Source organism: Hylobates moloch, unplaced genomic scaffold (genome assembly GCF_009828535.3).
Source record: "Hylobates moloch isolate HMO894 unplaced genomic scaffold, HMol_V3 SCAFFOLD_6, whole genome shotgun sequence".
Classification (NCBI taxonomy): domain Eukaryota; kingdom Metazoa; phylum Chordata; class Mammalia; order Primates; family Hylobatidae; genus Hylobates; species Hylobates moloch.
Window position 1 is genome coordinate 117,130,159 of NW_026652281.1, and position 16,062 is coordinate 117,146,220.

The window sequence follows — 16,062 nt, forward strand, 5'->3', positions numbered from 1 at the left end:
TTTGATATTATTTTTAAATAAGGTTTTGAAAACTTAAGAAATAAAAAATATATTAGAGTGTCACATATACTGTATGCATGACATTGGCTGGAGTTTTCATGTTATAAACAGTTTCTCATCTTATTATACAATCTTTGAGTCTATTATTTTAAATGTCTACATAGCATTTTACCAAATTGATATGCTAGAGTTTACTGGGCTATTGCTTTATTGTTAAAATTTTAAATTACCTTCAACTTTTTTTCTGTTTCAAACAGTGTTCACAGTTAAGCTTCAGCACTCTAGAACCGTATTACCTATATTCAAAATCCCAGCTCTGTTATTTATTAGCTGTATGGCTTTGAGTAAATTTTTTATCCTTCTATGCCTCACTTTCAAGTTAGGCATAAATAGTACTTACAGGGTTGTTGTGAGTATTAAATGAGATATTCATGTAAAGAACTGGCCGGGACCAGTGGCTCACACCTGTAATCATAGCACTTTGGGAGGCCAAGGCGGTAGGATCGCTTGAGCCCAGCAGTTCGAGACCAGCCTGGGCAACATGGCAAAACTGTCTCTACTAAAAATAGAAAAATTAGCTTGGGGTAGTGGTGTGCAACTGTATTCCCATCCACTTGGGAGGCTGAGATGGGAGAATCACCTGAGCCCAGAAGGTGGGGTTGTTGTAGTGAGCCAAGATGATGCCACTGCACTCCAGCCTGGGTATCAGAGTGAGACCCTGTCTCAAAACAAAATAAAATGAAATAAAAAAATTGCTAGTTGGAAAGTAAGTTGATGAACAGTTTGGCAAACAAAGTTTAACATTTATGTACCCTAAAATGCAAAAATTCCACTCCTAGATATACATCCAAAAGAAATTCTTGCACATATACAACAAGAGACGTGGACCATGATGCTCATGACAGGATCATTCACAATAATAAAAACCTAGGAAAAAATCTTCAATGCCCATCAACAAGAGACTGAATAAACTAAATCCACAACCACAGTGGAATATTACACAGCTGTTTAAATGAACAAACTGTGGTGACATGCAACAACATGCATGAATCTTAACAAATACCACTAAGTGCAAAAATTATTGTGTGCCACATGATATTTTTTATTAAATTAAAAACATTTAAATATGCATATTTAGGAATGCTTATAAATACAATAACGCTATATAAAAAGGAAAGCAAGAGAGTGAGGATTCAGGTTGACGGCTGCCTGGCATGGGAGGAGTTAGGACATGGTACGGGTAGGGGCCAAATGTGGTAGGTTTATGGGTGCTTTTAATACTTTAAACAAATGGTTAGCTAGCTGGCCAGTCAGCAAAGTAGACAGCTCTGACTGCTATGTGAAGAATGGATCAAAGGAGTAGAAGCTGGAGCAGGATGACCAGTTAGGAAGATGTTTAGTATCCAGATGAAGGAGCATGAGGCATTGTTCTCGAATGGTGGCCATTGAGATGGAGAGTAACGAACAGAATCAGAATCTATTTTGGAGTTAATGGAGAACTTGCTCTGATGACTTAGATGTGGGAGGCAAGGAATATTCTATTTTACAAAGCTTCCATAATTTAACAGTCTGCTCTTATGGTACATCGAAGTTATTTACAATATTTTTAGCTCCAATAAGAGGTCTAAAATGAACATCCCTGTACCTTAATCTTCATACAAATTCAATAAATGTCTTTCTTTTTTATGGTGTGAGATAGGATCCAATTTTATTATATTTAAGATTGTATTTTTTTTTAGAGCAGTGTTAGGCTCACAGTCAAATTGAAAGGAAGGTACAGAGATTTCCCATATGGCCTCTGCCCTCATACATGTTCAGGCTCCCAATTACAACATCCCCCACAAGAGTGGTACATACATTACAACAGATAAACCTACACTGACACACCATTATCACCCACAGTCTATACCTTACATTAGGGTTCACTCTTGGTGGTGTACATTCTATGGGTTTGGACATGTATATAAGGACATACATTCATTATAGTAACATATAGTATTTTCACTGCCCTGAAAATCCTCTGTGCTCCATCTATTCATCCTTCCCTTACCCCAACCTCTGGCAACTACTGATCCTTTTACTCTCTCCACAGTTTTGCCTTTTCCAGAATGTGATAGAGTTGGAATCACATAATACGTAACCTTTTCAATTGTCTTCTTTCGCTTAGCAATATGGATTTAAGGTTCCTCCACGTCTTTTCATAGCTTGATAGCTTTTTTCTTTTTAGCACTGAATATTTCATTTACCGGGTGTACCACAGTTTATTCATTCCTCTAATGAAGGTCAACTAGGTTGCTTTCAAGTTTTGGCAATTATAAAAGACGCTATAAACATCCATGTGCATGTCTTTGTGTGGACATAAGTTTTCATTTCCTTTTGGTAAACACCAGAGAACTCAAATGCTGGATTAAATAGTAAGACGTGTGTTTAGTTTTGTAAGAAACTGTCAAACTATCTTCCAAAGTGGCTGTGCCCTTTTGCATTCCCACCAGCAATGAAGGAGAGCTCCTGTTGCTCCACATCCTCACCAGCATTTGGTGTTATCATGTTCTGGACTTTGGCCATTCTAATAGATATGTATCTTGAATTAATTTTTAAAAATCAACCTGCAGAAATAAAATTGCTATACCAAAGGATATGTGCATTAAATAAGGCTTTCGATACATATTACCAAGTTAGCTTCCTGAAGTGAAAGATTGTACCATTTTAGCTCCCACTAGCTTGGACAACATGACGAAACTTCATCTCTACAAAACACACAAAAATTCTCTGAGTGTGGTTGCCCGCGCCTCGTAGTCCCAGCTACTCCAGCGGCTGAGGCAGGAGAATCGCTCGAGCTGGGGAAGCAGAGGTTGCAGTGAGCCAAGATCACGCCGCTGCACTTCAGCCTGGACGACAGAAGGAGACACTGTCTTAAAGAAAAAAAGAAAAGAACAAGAAGAACTTACAGTAGTGCCTGGAACACACTAAGCATTCAACAAATATTAGCTATTTGAATAACTTTTGTACATTAAGCTTTTTCCATTGGGGGGATCTAAACTTTTGCAATATTAATAGTTGAATATAAAGGCAATACTGATAGTTTGGGATACATAAAATAATGTATAATGTAGAGATAAGATGGCAATATTTTGAACAATGAAATAGATTATTTTATAATCTTTGCTTTCTTTAATTAAAAAAATAGGAATTCATCTAAAAAAAGATATATCTGCTATTCTAAAATCTATCACTGGGTGGCAGCATAACCAATTAATATGACAATATTACTTTAACTCGTAATTTTCAAACTCAAATTTACAAAAATCTCAAAACAGAAAAAGGGCTCCTAGAAAAGAAGCGTGGTTATAGCAGACACATTAAATCTATGGCTGATGAATTATTTGAGGTACGTCTATCCCAATACCTTGCTAGGTGTTGGTTGGCCAGACCTCTCTAAACTGATTTATCTTTTCTGTGACCCCATTTCCACCCTCCCTTAAAAAGGTTTTCCTTCAGTCTTTTCAATCTCAATAAATGACATAAGTACTATCTACCTAATTGCTTAAGCCAGAAACTGAAAGTCACTCTATTCCGGGGTGCAGGGCTTTTTATTGTTGATTCATAGTTGTATTACATTATGGTAAAAAGAAATGTGGTCTGTATAATATCAACTTTCTCAGTATTACTTGAGACTAGCTTCGTAGCCAAATTTTCAAGTTTTTCACATTTACTTATAGAACATGTACTTAGAAAACATGTACTCTCCACTACGTGAAGGATTCTGGCTGTATCCATTAAATCAAGCTTGTGAACCGTGTTTTTCAGATCTTCTAAATCCTCATTAACATTATGTCAGCTTTTTCTGTTTCTGTAGGAAATATGGTAAAGAAAAATTTGCCACTGTAATTGTGGATTTGTTAATTTCTTGCAATTCTGTCAATGACATTTTTGCTTTACATGTACTGAAGAGGTATTGTAAATTACATATAGAGTCAGAATTGCTACATCTTTTTGGTACCAACATGGAGAAACCCCGTCTCTACTAAAAATACAAAGTTAGCCAGGGGTGGTGGCGAATGCCTGGAATCCCAGCTATACGGAAGGCTGAAGCAGGAGAATCGCTTGAACCTGGGAGGTGGAGGTTGCAGTGAGCCGAGAATGCACCATTGCACTCCAGCCTGGGCAACAAGAGCAAAGCTCCGTCTCAAAAAAAAAAAATTCCTTTATCGTTTACTTAAAAAAATCTTAGGCCGGCCAGGCGCGGTGGCTCATGCCTGTAATCCCAGCACTTTGGGAGGCCGAGGCGGGTGGATCACCTGAAATTAGGAGTTCGAGACCAGCCTGATCAACACGGAGAAACCCCATCTTTATTAAAAATACAAAATTAGACAGGCGTGGTGGTGCATGACTGTAATCCCAGCTACTCGGGAGGCTGAGGCAGGAGGATGGCATGAACCCGGAAGACGGAGCTTGCAGTGAGCTGAGATCACGCCACTGCACTCCAGCCTGGGCGACGGAGCGAGACTCCGTCTCAAAAAAAAAAAAGAAAAAAAATCCTTCAGTGGCTTCGTATGAGAAAGAATAATGTCCAAACATTTTACCACAACACTGAGAATGACCTGGCCCATGCCTGCTTCCCCAATCTCCTCTCGCAAACTTAAATACTTATGTTTAACTTTATAGGAAATTACCAAACTGTTCCCTGAAATGGTTGTACGATTTTGCATTCCCACCAGCAATGTATGAAAGTTCCAGTTATTCTGCAACCTCACTAGCACCTGACATTGTCTTTTTATTTAATTTAAACTATTTGAGCAGGCATGAGGTGGTGTCTCACTGTCGTTTTAATTTGTAAATGACTAATGAAGTTGAGAATCTTTTCATGTACTAATTTGCCACCTGTATATCTTTTTTATAAAGTATCTGTTCAAATGTTTTGCTCTTTTCTTTACTGGGTTGTTAGCTTTCTTATTATTGAGGTTAGAGAGTCTTTTATATATTCAGGTTACAAATATTTTATTAGACATATGTTTTGCAAATGTTTCTTCCCAGTATGTGGCTTGTCTTCTCATTTTCTCTATCTTTCAAAGAGCAGAACTTTTTTGTTTTGTAAAATCCAGTTTATTAATTTTTCCTTTTCTACCCCGCCTTTTAATCCCATTTCTTCCCATCCTATTCTATCAGTCTTCTTTCTCTGTCTTCAGTCATATATAATTCTCCCCCACTTTTTGCAAAAACCTTCACCTTTCCTCATTGTCACTGTTCTTTTTCCCCTTTATTTCTCTGCCAAATATTTGAAATGAATGTCTACAAAAGCCTCCAATTCTTTACTATTTAGTCATTCCTTAAAGTCCTAAAATTTTTGCTTTCATTGATACCACACTGCCAAAACTAACCTCTTACATGTCCATTCTAATGGACCTCTTACATGTCCATTTGAAAAGCCTCTTACATGTCCATTCTAATAATATTTTCTAACCCTAATTATCCTCTATTTCCTTTTGGCATTGAAATAGCTGATGAATCCTTTCTTCTAATTTTTTTTTTTTTTTTTTTTTAGACAGAGTCATGCCCAGGCTGGAGTGCAGTGGCACCATCTCAGCTCTCTGCAACCTCCACTGCTCGGGTTCAAGTGATTCTCGTGCCTCAGCCTCCCGAGTAACTGGGACTACAGGTACATACCACCACACCTGGCTAATTTTTGTATTTTTACTACAGACAGGGTTTTGCCATGTTGGACAAGCTGGTCTCGAACTCCTGGCCTCAAGTGATCTGCCCGCTTTGGCCTCCCAAAGTGCTGAGATTACAGGCATGAGCCACTGCGCCCAGCCCTAAAAATTATTTTTTAACCTCTCATTTTTGACATTCCTCAAAAGCTGATCTAACCCCTATGATATTTCCTTGGGAATTAATTCAAATATTATTTAATATCATGTAAATAAGGGGTTTTGGTCTTTGGTTTATTTTACAGATCAGGGTCTCATTGTGTTGTCCAGGTTGGTCTTGAACTCCTGAGCTAGCTCGTGATCCTCCTACCTCAAACTCCCCGGTAACTGGGTCTACAGGTGTGCACCACCAAGCCAGGCTTAAGGGTTTTTTTGGTGAATAAATTTAAGGTTTTGTGTTGTTCTGAAGTCAGACTGAAGTAGCAAATATGAAATAGGTGTTAAATTGCTTACAGGAAATTAGTTCCCTTAAATGAGTTGAATATCATCATTTATTTTTTAAATGACATCATTGTCTTTTTTAAAACCTGAATCCCCAATGAGAGAAATTTCAGCAGAACATATAACTGATTTTTATTATAAACTCTAAATTACTGGAGTCCAAATGAATAAAATTTACTCTCATTTTTTTCATTAATTATAACATATGTATTATATATTAGGAAGAAATACAATCCAGGAACAATTTCCTAGGAGAGGCAGTATAGTTATTAGGATCACAAAAGGTTTTTTCTAATATTTATTAGGTAGAGAAACTGAAATATAGTAAAATAGATTTTTCCCCTACCTAAAGTAAAATTATAAAAAAGACATTTCAGTTTTGATTTTGCCTCATTGAAACCATAATTAGCAAGTGGTTTCATCCTTCTCAGGTACTCCCCCATCTACCACCCTTTCCTTCTCATTCACCTTCTCTTTCTTTTTTTCCCCTTTTTATTTCCTCTAATTAGTAAAATGACCAGAAATATGACTAAATTAAGTTATTGCGCTTCTCCCAATTCTAGGTCAAAGCAATTACTTCTCGTTATTCCAGCTGGTTCTTCTGCTGGCTTCCCTTTATCTGCTGAAAAGTCTGTTTTCAGATGGACAGCTCCTGCTTTCTTCTTCTTGGGCAGAGCAAAAGAGAGCAATGGCTGAGAGTTCCTGATTCATTAGTGCCACAAGGTCAGGCTAGGAAAATCTGTGCTGTGGAATCCTCCATGTCTCCATTATGGGGATATCAGTGCATTCTGAGCACATTGAGAGGCAGCAGAATATAGGAGAAAGAGCTTTGGAGTTAAAAAGACCTGAGTTCAAATCAATCCTGACTAACACTTAATAGCCACATGACCAGAAATGCAATACATTCTTCGAGCATGTCTCTTCATCTGTGAAAGAGAGATCCATGATAATGTCTATTTTAAGAGGAAACATGAGTAAGGAGTCTGACACTTAGTACATACTTAGTACAGTTTAGTCTCCTCCTCTACTCTCCCACAATAATTCCTTTAGTTGAGAATGGCTCTTTAAAATGTCGTCCCTGGCTGGGCGTGGTGGCTCATGCCTGTAATCCCAGCATTTTGGGAGGCCAGGAGTTCAAGACCAGCCTGGCCAACATGGCGAAACCCCAACTCTACTAAAAATACAAAAATTAGCTGAGCATGGTGGCACATGCCTGTAGTCCCAGCTACTCAGGAGGCTGAGACCCGAGAATTACATGAACCCAGGCAGTGGAGGTTTCAGTGAGCCAAGATTGTGCCACTGCACTTCACCCTGGGCAATAGAACGAGACTCCATCTCAAAAGAAAAAAAAAGTCATCTCTTCTTGGTGTACTGATGCAAAGCCAATCCCTTGGCACTTCCCACGGGATACACTGATGTGATAGTGAGATAAGGAGATACACTGTCCCTTGAATATATTTGTGTTTTTAAAAACTTTTGGGGTAGGAATTTTTGATATGGCAAGGACAGTGCTAGTCATGGTTTCTACATTGTGTTATGGAGACTCTAAAAGTTCTATGAAGCATCTCAAGAAGTTTCCAAAATTATATAGTAATGGAAAACATATTTCATTTCTGCCTGCTCTGTGACTTCCAGACTCCACTCTGACAATAGATATATTGATCATCAACACTCAATTGTACTACTTTTTGTAGAAAGAGCATACAGGGTCCTATGAAGATCATACAGCAAGTGTAAGTCTATAAACAAAATTCAAGGCACCTGGTTAATTATTTTCTTTTGTCCTGAAGTATTATAATATGTTATATGAAATAAGTGGAACTTTAATTTTAATCTGAAACTCTTTTGTCAAATTAAGAATACACATAATCTTGATTTGTTTTGCTTTGGGTTTTTTAATTTGTTTGTTTTTGAGAAGGGGTCTCCCATGTTGCCCAGGGCTCAAGCCATTGTCCCGAGGAGCTGAGACTACAGGTGCACACCACCAAACCTGGCATATACATAACCTCAACCCAGCAATTACAGTTCTGGGAATCTCTCCTAGAATATACTCACATGTGCATACAAATATCTATCTATCTATATCTATTTATCTATCTATCTATGTAAAAGCATACTTACTGCAGCCTGTTTGTACTAACAGAAGACAAGAAATAATTGGTTAAATATCATAGAATATCCATCCCATATAACAAAATACTGTAAACCAATTAAATAATAAATAACTATTAAATAAATAGCAATTATATGCCCAGAACCTTCTTAAGTGCTAAATAAGAATAAAAATAAGTATAAGCCATGGTTCTTGTCCTGAAGGAGTTTATACCCTGGTTAGGTAGAGTCAAAGATGCCCGGTATATATCTAGCTTTGAATCATATGTCTTCTATGTGAGTCAACTTGTTGATTGGTGTTCTTGTAAAAAGATTTCCTGGACCTGGGATCAGCAAACTACAGCCTGTGGGCCAAATCTAACTCCCCTTCTATTTTGTAAATAAATTTTTATTAGAATACAGCCACACCCATTCATTTACCTATTGTCTATAGCTACTTTCCTGATGCAGAGTTGAGTACTTGCAACAGACACCATATGGCCCGCAAAGCCAAATATACTTCCTAACTGGCCCTTTATAGAAAAATTTTGGCTGGGCGAGGTGGCTCAATCCTGTAACCCCAGCATTTTAGAAGGCCGAGGCAGGTGGATTGCGTCAGCCCAGGAGTTTAAGACCAGCCTCTGCAACATAGTGAAACTCCATCTCTACTAAAAATACAAAAAATTACCCAGGTATGGTGGTGCACAACTGTAGTTCCAGCTATTTGGGAGACTGAGATGGGAGAATCACCTGAGCCTGGGAAGTCGAGGCTGCAGTGAGCCGTGATTGTGTCATTACACTCCAGCCTGGGCAACAGAGCGCGACTCTGTCTCAAAAAAAAAGAAAATAAAAGAGAGTTTGCAACCCTAAAAAACAAACAAACAAACACTTAAGACTCATTTGGAATTAAGCACAGTAGTTTTAAAATATGTCCATATTAACTTGCTATTTTGACAACTGTTATGTGCCAGGCACTTTTCTTGACACTACATGCTTTGGGGGAAGCTAATGGTTTGGGCTTCCTCATATGTTGGGTTTGAAGTATCTGTAGATTTCCAGATAAAGATTAATTTGCTCTTTTAGCAAACATTGATTGAGAACCTAATATGAGCCAGGCACTATCATACACATTGGAGAAGCAGAGGTGAAAAAATATGTAGCATACTATGAGAGACATATAGTGGCTATAGGATTAATAATAGCCATAAGGTCCACTCAAACGTCTTGCAAGGTCCTATGCTATACAAGCTACACTACAAAAATAACAATAATGACAATGGCAATAATAATAATGTCACTCTAATTACTCAGCCCTTACTCTAAGATAGACATTTTGTATAAATAAGCTCATTAAATACCATTAACAACTCTATAAAGTACACATTCATATCCCCAATTTACAGTTGGGGAAACTGAGGCTTATATAAGATAAGTGACTTGGTAAAAATCTCACAACTAGTAACAAATAGTAATTTGCTTTGAATGTCCATAAATTATCTGATACTCCCTCCTTTAAAAGGTGGAGCTTGGCTGGGCACCATGATTCACACCTGTAATCCCAGCACTTTGGGAGGCCCAGGCGGGAGGATTGCTTGAGCCCAGGAGTTCAAAACCAGCCTGGGTAACATGGCAAAATCCTGCCTCTACAAAAAATACAAAAAATTAGTCAGGCATGGCCGGGCGTGGTGGCTCATGCCTGTAATCCCAGCACTTTGGGAGGCCAAAGCGGGCGGATCACAAGGTCAGGAGATTGAGACCATCCTGGCTAACACGGTGAAACTCCGTCTCTACTAAAAGTACAAAAAAAATGAGCTGGGCGTGGTGGCGGGCACCTGTAGTCCCAGCTACTCAGGAGGCTGAGGCAGGAGAATGGCGTGAACCCGGGAGATGGAGGTTGCAGTAAGCCGAGACTGTGCCACTGCACTCCAGCCTGGGCAACAGAGTGAGACTCTGTCTCAAAAAAAAAAAAAATTAGTCAGGCATGGTGGTGCATGCCTGTAGTCCCAGCTACTTGGGAGGCTGAGGTAGGAGAATTACCGGAGCCCAGGAGGTGGAGACTGTAGTGAGCTGTGATCACATCACTGCACTCCAGCATGGGCAACATGGGCAACAGAGTGAGATCCTGTCTCATTAAAAAAAAAAAAAAGTGGAGCTTAATTTTCCTTTCTTTGAGCGTGTGCAGTACTTGGCAATTTTCTTCTAACAAAGTACAATGTAAACAAGGATGACTTCTGAGACTAGATCATAAAAGGTGGTAAAGTCTTCTCGTTGTTCTCTCTCAGATCACTTGTGCTAGGGAAAAACAACTGCTATGTGGTAAGAACATTCAGGTAGCCCTGTGGAGAGGTCCATGTGGCAAAGAACTGAGACCTCTTGCCCACTGCCAGCAAGGAACTAAGGCCTTCTACTAACAGCCATGTGAGTAAGCCTTCCTGGAAGTGGATCCTTCAACTCCAGTCAAGCCTTCACATAACTGGAGTCCTGGCCAACATCTTGACTGCAACTTTATGAGAGACTGTGAGCCAGAACCACCCAGCTAAACTACTGAATTCTTGACCCATACAAATATTTATTATCTCACATTATTATTTTGGGGTAATTTTTTAATTCAGCAATAGATAGCTAATACAAAGCTGAAAAATATAGACATTCTAGAACAATGGGTCCATAAACTTTTTCTTGAAGACCCAGATAGTAAATATTTTAAGCTTGTGGGCTATATGGTCTCTGCTGGAACTACTCAACTCTGCCATTGTAGCAGGAAAGCAGCCATAGACAATAGGTAAGCAAATTGGCATGGCTGTGTTCCAATAAAACTTTATTTGCAAAAACAGGTGGCAGGCATGTGAATTGTTGTTTGCCAATCCCTGCTCTAAGAAACCAATTATAATAATATTAAGCAATTATTAGAATGGAATAAAGGAAGCTGGGGGATTTCTCAGCTTAAGGCTGCAAAGGAAGCCCTTGATTAGGAAAGGGTATGTCCAGTCGGACGCGGTAGCTCATGCCTGTAATCCCAACACTTTGTGAGGCCAAGGCAGGAGGATCACCTGAGGTCAGGAGGTTGAGACCAGTCTGGCCAACATGGTGAAACCCCATCTCTACTAAAAATACAAAAATTAGCCACACATGGTGGCACACGCCTATGATCCCAGCTACTCGAGAAGCTGAGGCAGGAGAATTGCTTGAACTTGGAAGGTGGAGGTTGCCATGAGCTGAGATCACACCACTGCACTCCAGCCTGGGCAACAGAGCAAGACTCTGTCTCAAAAAAAAAAGTCAGGGGTATGTGCACAACATAGTCACAATTCTCTTTTTATCTTTTCCTGTAAGAAGAGAAATAAAATAATTCTCCTTAAGAAATCTGATGAAATGAGGACTGAGCACCAACCAGATAAGAGAATGAGCAAACTGCTCATACGATCTTTTTTTTTTTGCCAAGCTGCTAAAATCTTTCAGCACCATTGCCAAAGCTGTGTTTTAAACAAGCAAAGCAATTTGGTTAAGGGCGGAAAGAAGATTATTTCCTATTAACACCTGGAAATACAACCAGGAACTAAAAAGCAGTTGATAACTGTTAGTAGAAATTAAAAAGTGACCCAAACTTTACTTAAGTCTATTTCTTAACATTATTGTCTATGTGTATCACATCTTCTTTGTGTTCAAATCTGTAAATTTACCAAACCATTATTATGGAAAAAACTCATAACAAACTGGAATTACATGCTGACTAGATATCTGTTAGAAAGAAGCCTGACTGTTTGGACCTTACCATCATAGCCCAGGATCACTATTTGTAGTGGCAACTTCTCAAACTGCTGATTTGCCATGCAGCAGGCAACCCCAGACCTAATATAATAACAGCTAATATTTATTGAATACTTACTAACATCAGGGACTGGCTAAGTACATCACATGTATTATTTCACTTAATCTTCCCAATAATCCTATAAGGTCGGTGTTATTATTATCCCCATTTTACAGATGAGAAAAACTGGGGCTCAGTAAGTAATTTGTCCAGGGTCACTCGACTAATAAGTGGCCAAGTTAGAATTTGAACCCAGGCGGTCTACTCCTGAAGCCCATGGTCTTAACTGGTGCCCTCTGCAAGCCCTGAGAAGACAAGGTTAAGTGTAACATTGTATGATAGCTATGACCTCACATTTTCCTTCACACAAGATCAATTTAGTTAGGTGAAGATAATTCAAATCCACTAAACCATTGAAAAACACTCTTAAAACACAATAGCAACAATCATACATTACTATACAGTGGAGTAGTATCTAACAGAGGGTTGGTTCCTAAATCAACATGAAAGGAAAAAAACTAAATATAGGCTAATTTTCCCCAAAATTCCTTAAATTGCTCATAAAGTGCAGTTCTGTAGACTCAGATTTGTAAGGAAACAACAGATTCACATCTCCCGTCTAATGCTCACTCTAGGATATATCCTCATTTAGGGGGATGGATGAAGATTTATCTTCAAAATTTAAATTCTCCCTCCTCTCCTTTCCTCCCTCTTTCTCACTGAGTATATATAGTTGAATGTAAATAATTTTAAAATAGTACTTATGATGTTACTCTGCTGTAACACAAATCTAGAACAGAACATAAATGCTAAGGCATCCCAAAGTAAAGAATATTAATAAATCCTCATAAATGCTAAGGTACCCCGAAGTAAAGAATATTAATAAATCCTCATACATGCTAAGGTACCCTGAAGTAAAGAATATTAATAAATCCTCTATTATCAAATGCAGCAAAGGAATAAGTACTTCAGGGGTATTTTGACACATCTTTGTCATGGCATATCCACAAAGTCCATTCTTCTAAGCAGGCCATCTTAGCCTACCCTGTGCGTGAACCTTATCCAGGCAACAGAACCTGTGTCACAAGCAGAGCAAAGTTCTCTTTCCTCCTCATTGTCTACAATCAGTACAGCAGTTGATAGGGCTTTTTGAAATGACAGATAAACTGTCGGGTTCTGAACTCAAATAACTGGGACCAAGAAGTTTAGAAGACACAGCTTGGAAAAAGAGAAGTGAGGCAACAAGAGGGCAGAAAAGGACAATTAAGGAGGCTCTGCCAGGGTACTGGTTTCAGAGGAAGAAGGCAAAGAAAGGTGGAAAATGAGAAAAACCTCTCTGCAAGAACCATATGTCCTACGTATTCCCTCATTATATTAAGCCAAGTTCAAGTGCTTGTTCATAAACAGAATCAACATAAGGTTAAAAAAGAAAAAAAGGAGGGGTTGAAACAAGGCCAGGACTAGAGTGAGGCAAGTGAGCACTCACTTGGGGCATTAAATCGAAGAGGGCTCCAAAATACTCAGTAATCAAGATAAATAATATTTTAATGCAACAGCTTATAAAATCAAATAGGCAAACTACAGCTAGATACCTGCTTTACCAATAAAGTTTTATTGGAGCCAGGATGAGGTTTAAGGAGAGGCAACTGGAGAGAGGCTCTTACAATTGCAGGATAGAATTCTGTCTTTATTTAAAATGTTGACATTTTGTTCATCATGGATTTTTTCACTAATTTTGATATTTTGTTTGTTTGCTTGTTTTTGTTTTTTGTTTTGAGACAGGGTCTTACTCTGTTTCCCAGGCTGGAGTGCAGTGGTAAGATCATAGTTCACTGTAGCCTCAAATTCCTGGGCTCAGGAGATCCTCCTACCTCAGCCTCCCAAGTAGATGGGACCTCAGGCATGCACCACCATGCCTGGCTAATTTATTTATTTATTTATTTGTAGGGATGGGAGTCTCACTGTGTTGCCCAGGCTGGTCTCAAATTCCTGACCTCAAGTCATCCTCCTGCCTCAGCCTCCCAAAGTGCCTGGATTACAGGTATGAGCCACCAAGCCCAGCCTAATTTTGATTATTTTAAAATTAAGGCAACAAAACATTATTTATCTCAACTACTGATACTAGAAATTTAAAAGTTACTGATAGTAGAAATTAGGGGGAGTTTTTCGCTCCCCTTAAATTTTGGGCTTCGCTCATGTCACCCTAGTCCTGGCCTGAATTGTAAAAGAGAGAGCAGGGAGGTAGGAAGACAATCGGCGATTTAAAGATTTATGCAGAGACTTGGGGTCAAGACCTAAAGCAGAAAAGTTGGAGATTCCATTTTATCCTGCTGTATTGCATTCTGTGCCCTGGGCGCCCTCATGCCAGTGAAGGCCGTGCTTTCATTGAGCTCCTTCACTTGCCTTGGCAGCTGCACTCACTTTTATATGCAGGTTCTGGAATGCTGGGAGCTGTATGGCAGCCAACATCTCTCCTCTCCCTTCTCAAACATGACGTTCTCTGCAATTCAGTTACAGACACCTCTTTCCTTAGCCTTCTCACCCAGGGAGCCTGATCAAGGAATCTAAGAACTAAGCCTCATTTGCCTTCTCTGGATATGCAAGTGAATTTGCATATATCTTGTGTCCATTTGCATTCCCCTCACATGGGGCATTTAGAATAAAAACAACATTCATGAATCAAAATGAAGCTAGTTCCATTCTTTCTCTGTCAAAGTATAGAGTAAGTAAAAGGATACTGCAGTGTGAGAAAAGAACCGAAATTATATTTGCCAGGGTTATGTGTAGTTTTAAAAGCAATCCAATTTGGTGGCATTTACCACCATGAAATTGGCATTTAATATTTATAGGTTTAGCTTTGGAGAACATAATCACTCATGACTGAAACAGCCACCCCTTTCCTTACCATTCTTGTAGAAATTTGAGCCAAGAGCCCTTAAAAGCTGAAGCTGTCCTCTTTTCCTCCTCCAGGTTGCCACTTAAAGTGTGGAAAGCCCAAGGGTTCCTGATGACTGATTCCTCCATTTGAGACAAAGTGGCTGAGGAACAGATTAAAAAGTATGAAAAGAAAAAGGAGTATTGCTCCTCATGCCCCCTAAGCCCCTTTGGGAGCTGAAAGAATTAAGGAAAAGAAAAGAGTAGGCTGGTAAGAACGCTGCACAGAATTTCCTCTAAAGAAACCAGCCAGTGGACAGTGGACTACTAGTCTCAAAAGGAGATGGAGCTCAATATGACAAAAACTGATATTGTAAATAACAAGGGCAACTTCATTATAGAGTTGTTTTTTAAAAATAGAACTGATAGGTAAGACTATGTCAGTATGTTTCCAGCCCTGTTCAAGCAAAATGGTACTTGACCAGAGGGTATGAACATTGCAATCTGTGTGACAGGGAGATAGTACAGTGAAGGATGACTCAGCCGGGCATGGTGGCTCATGCCTGTAATCCCAGAACTTCGGGAGGCCGAGGTGGGCAGATCACCTGAGGTCAGGAGTTCGAGACCAGCCTGGCCAACATTATGAAACCCTGTCTCTACTAAAACTACAAAAATTAGCCAGGCGTGGTGGTGGGCACCTGTAATCTCAGCTACTCGGGAGGCTTAGGCAGGAGAATCACTTGAGCCCGGGAGGCGGGGGTTTCAGTGAGCCTAGATCACGCCACTGCACTCCAGCCTGGGCGACAGAGCCTCCGTCTCAAAAGAAAAAGAAAAAAGAAGGATGACTCAATCCTTCACACCTTGAAAAAAGTCCTTTCAGTGCATTTAACCTCCTTATTTAAAAATACCTGGTTATTAGATAACTTTCTGGTTACTGGTTAATTGGTAACCAAGAAAGCAGTGCACTGGACAGTGGATTTCCATTTTCAGATAAGCTTATACCCGCTACTGTAATTTAATGAAGTGGCATCCTGGTTTTTGACGAAGAGTTTTATAAATTTGATTAGTATAAACTGATGCCCAATTCAACTCGATTGAATTGATAAAAATCAAGCCCGCGAGCCTGTTACTGAGCCTCTT

General features: G+C 39.3%; 1 long non-coding RNA gene across 7 annotated transcripts in view; it reads right to left on the bottom strand.

Annotated features, from left to right (window-relative positions):
- Positions 1 to 1,092: 1,092 nt before the first annotated feature.
- LOC131383646 (uncharacterized) overlaps positions 1,093 to 16,062 on the bottom strand; it is a 38,908-nt gene continuing 23,938 nt past the window's right edge. For 5 of the 7 annotated variants that reach the window (XR_009213823.1, XR_009213818.1, XR_009213820.1 and 2 more), the window contains 2 exons: positions 14,954 to 15,086; positions 2,963 to 3,850 (listed from right to left, as the gene is read on the bottom strand). This is a non-coding gene — a long non-coding RNA (uncharacterized LOC131383646). Of the gene's footprint in view, positions 2,913 to 2,962; positions 3,851 to 8,934; positions 9,067 to 14,953; positions 15,087 to 16,062 lie in introns of those variants that run through there. The other 2 variants (XR_009213819.1, XR_009213821.1) reach the window with 2 other exon arrangements.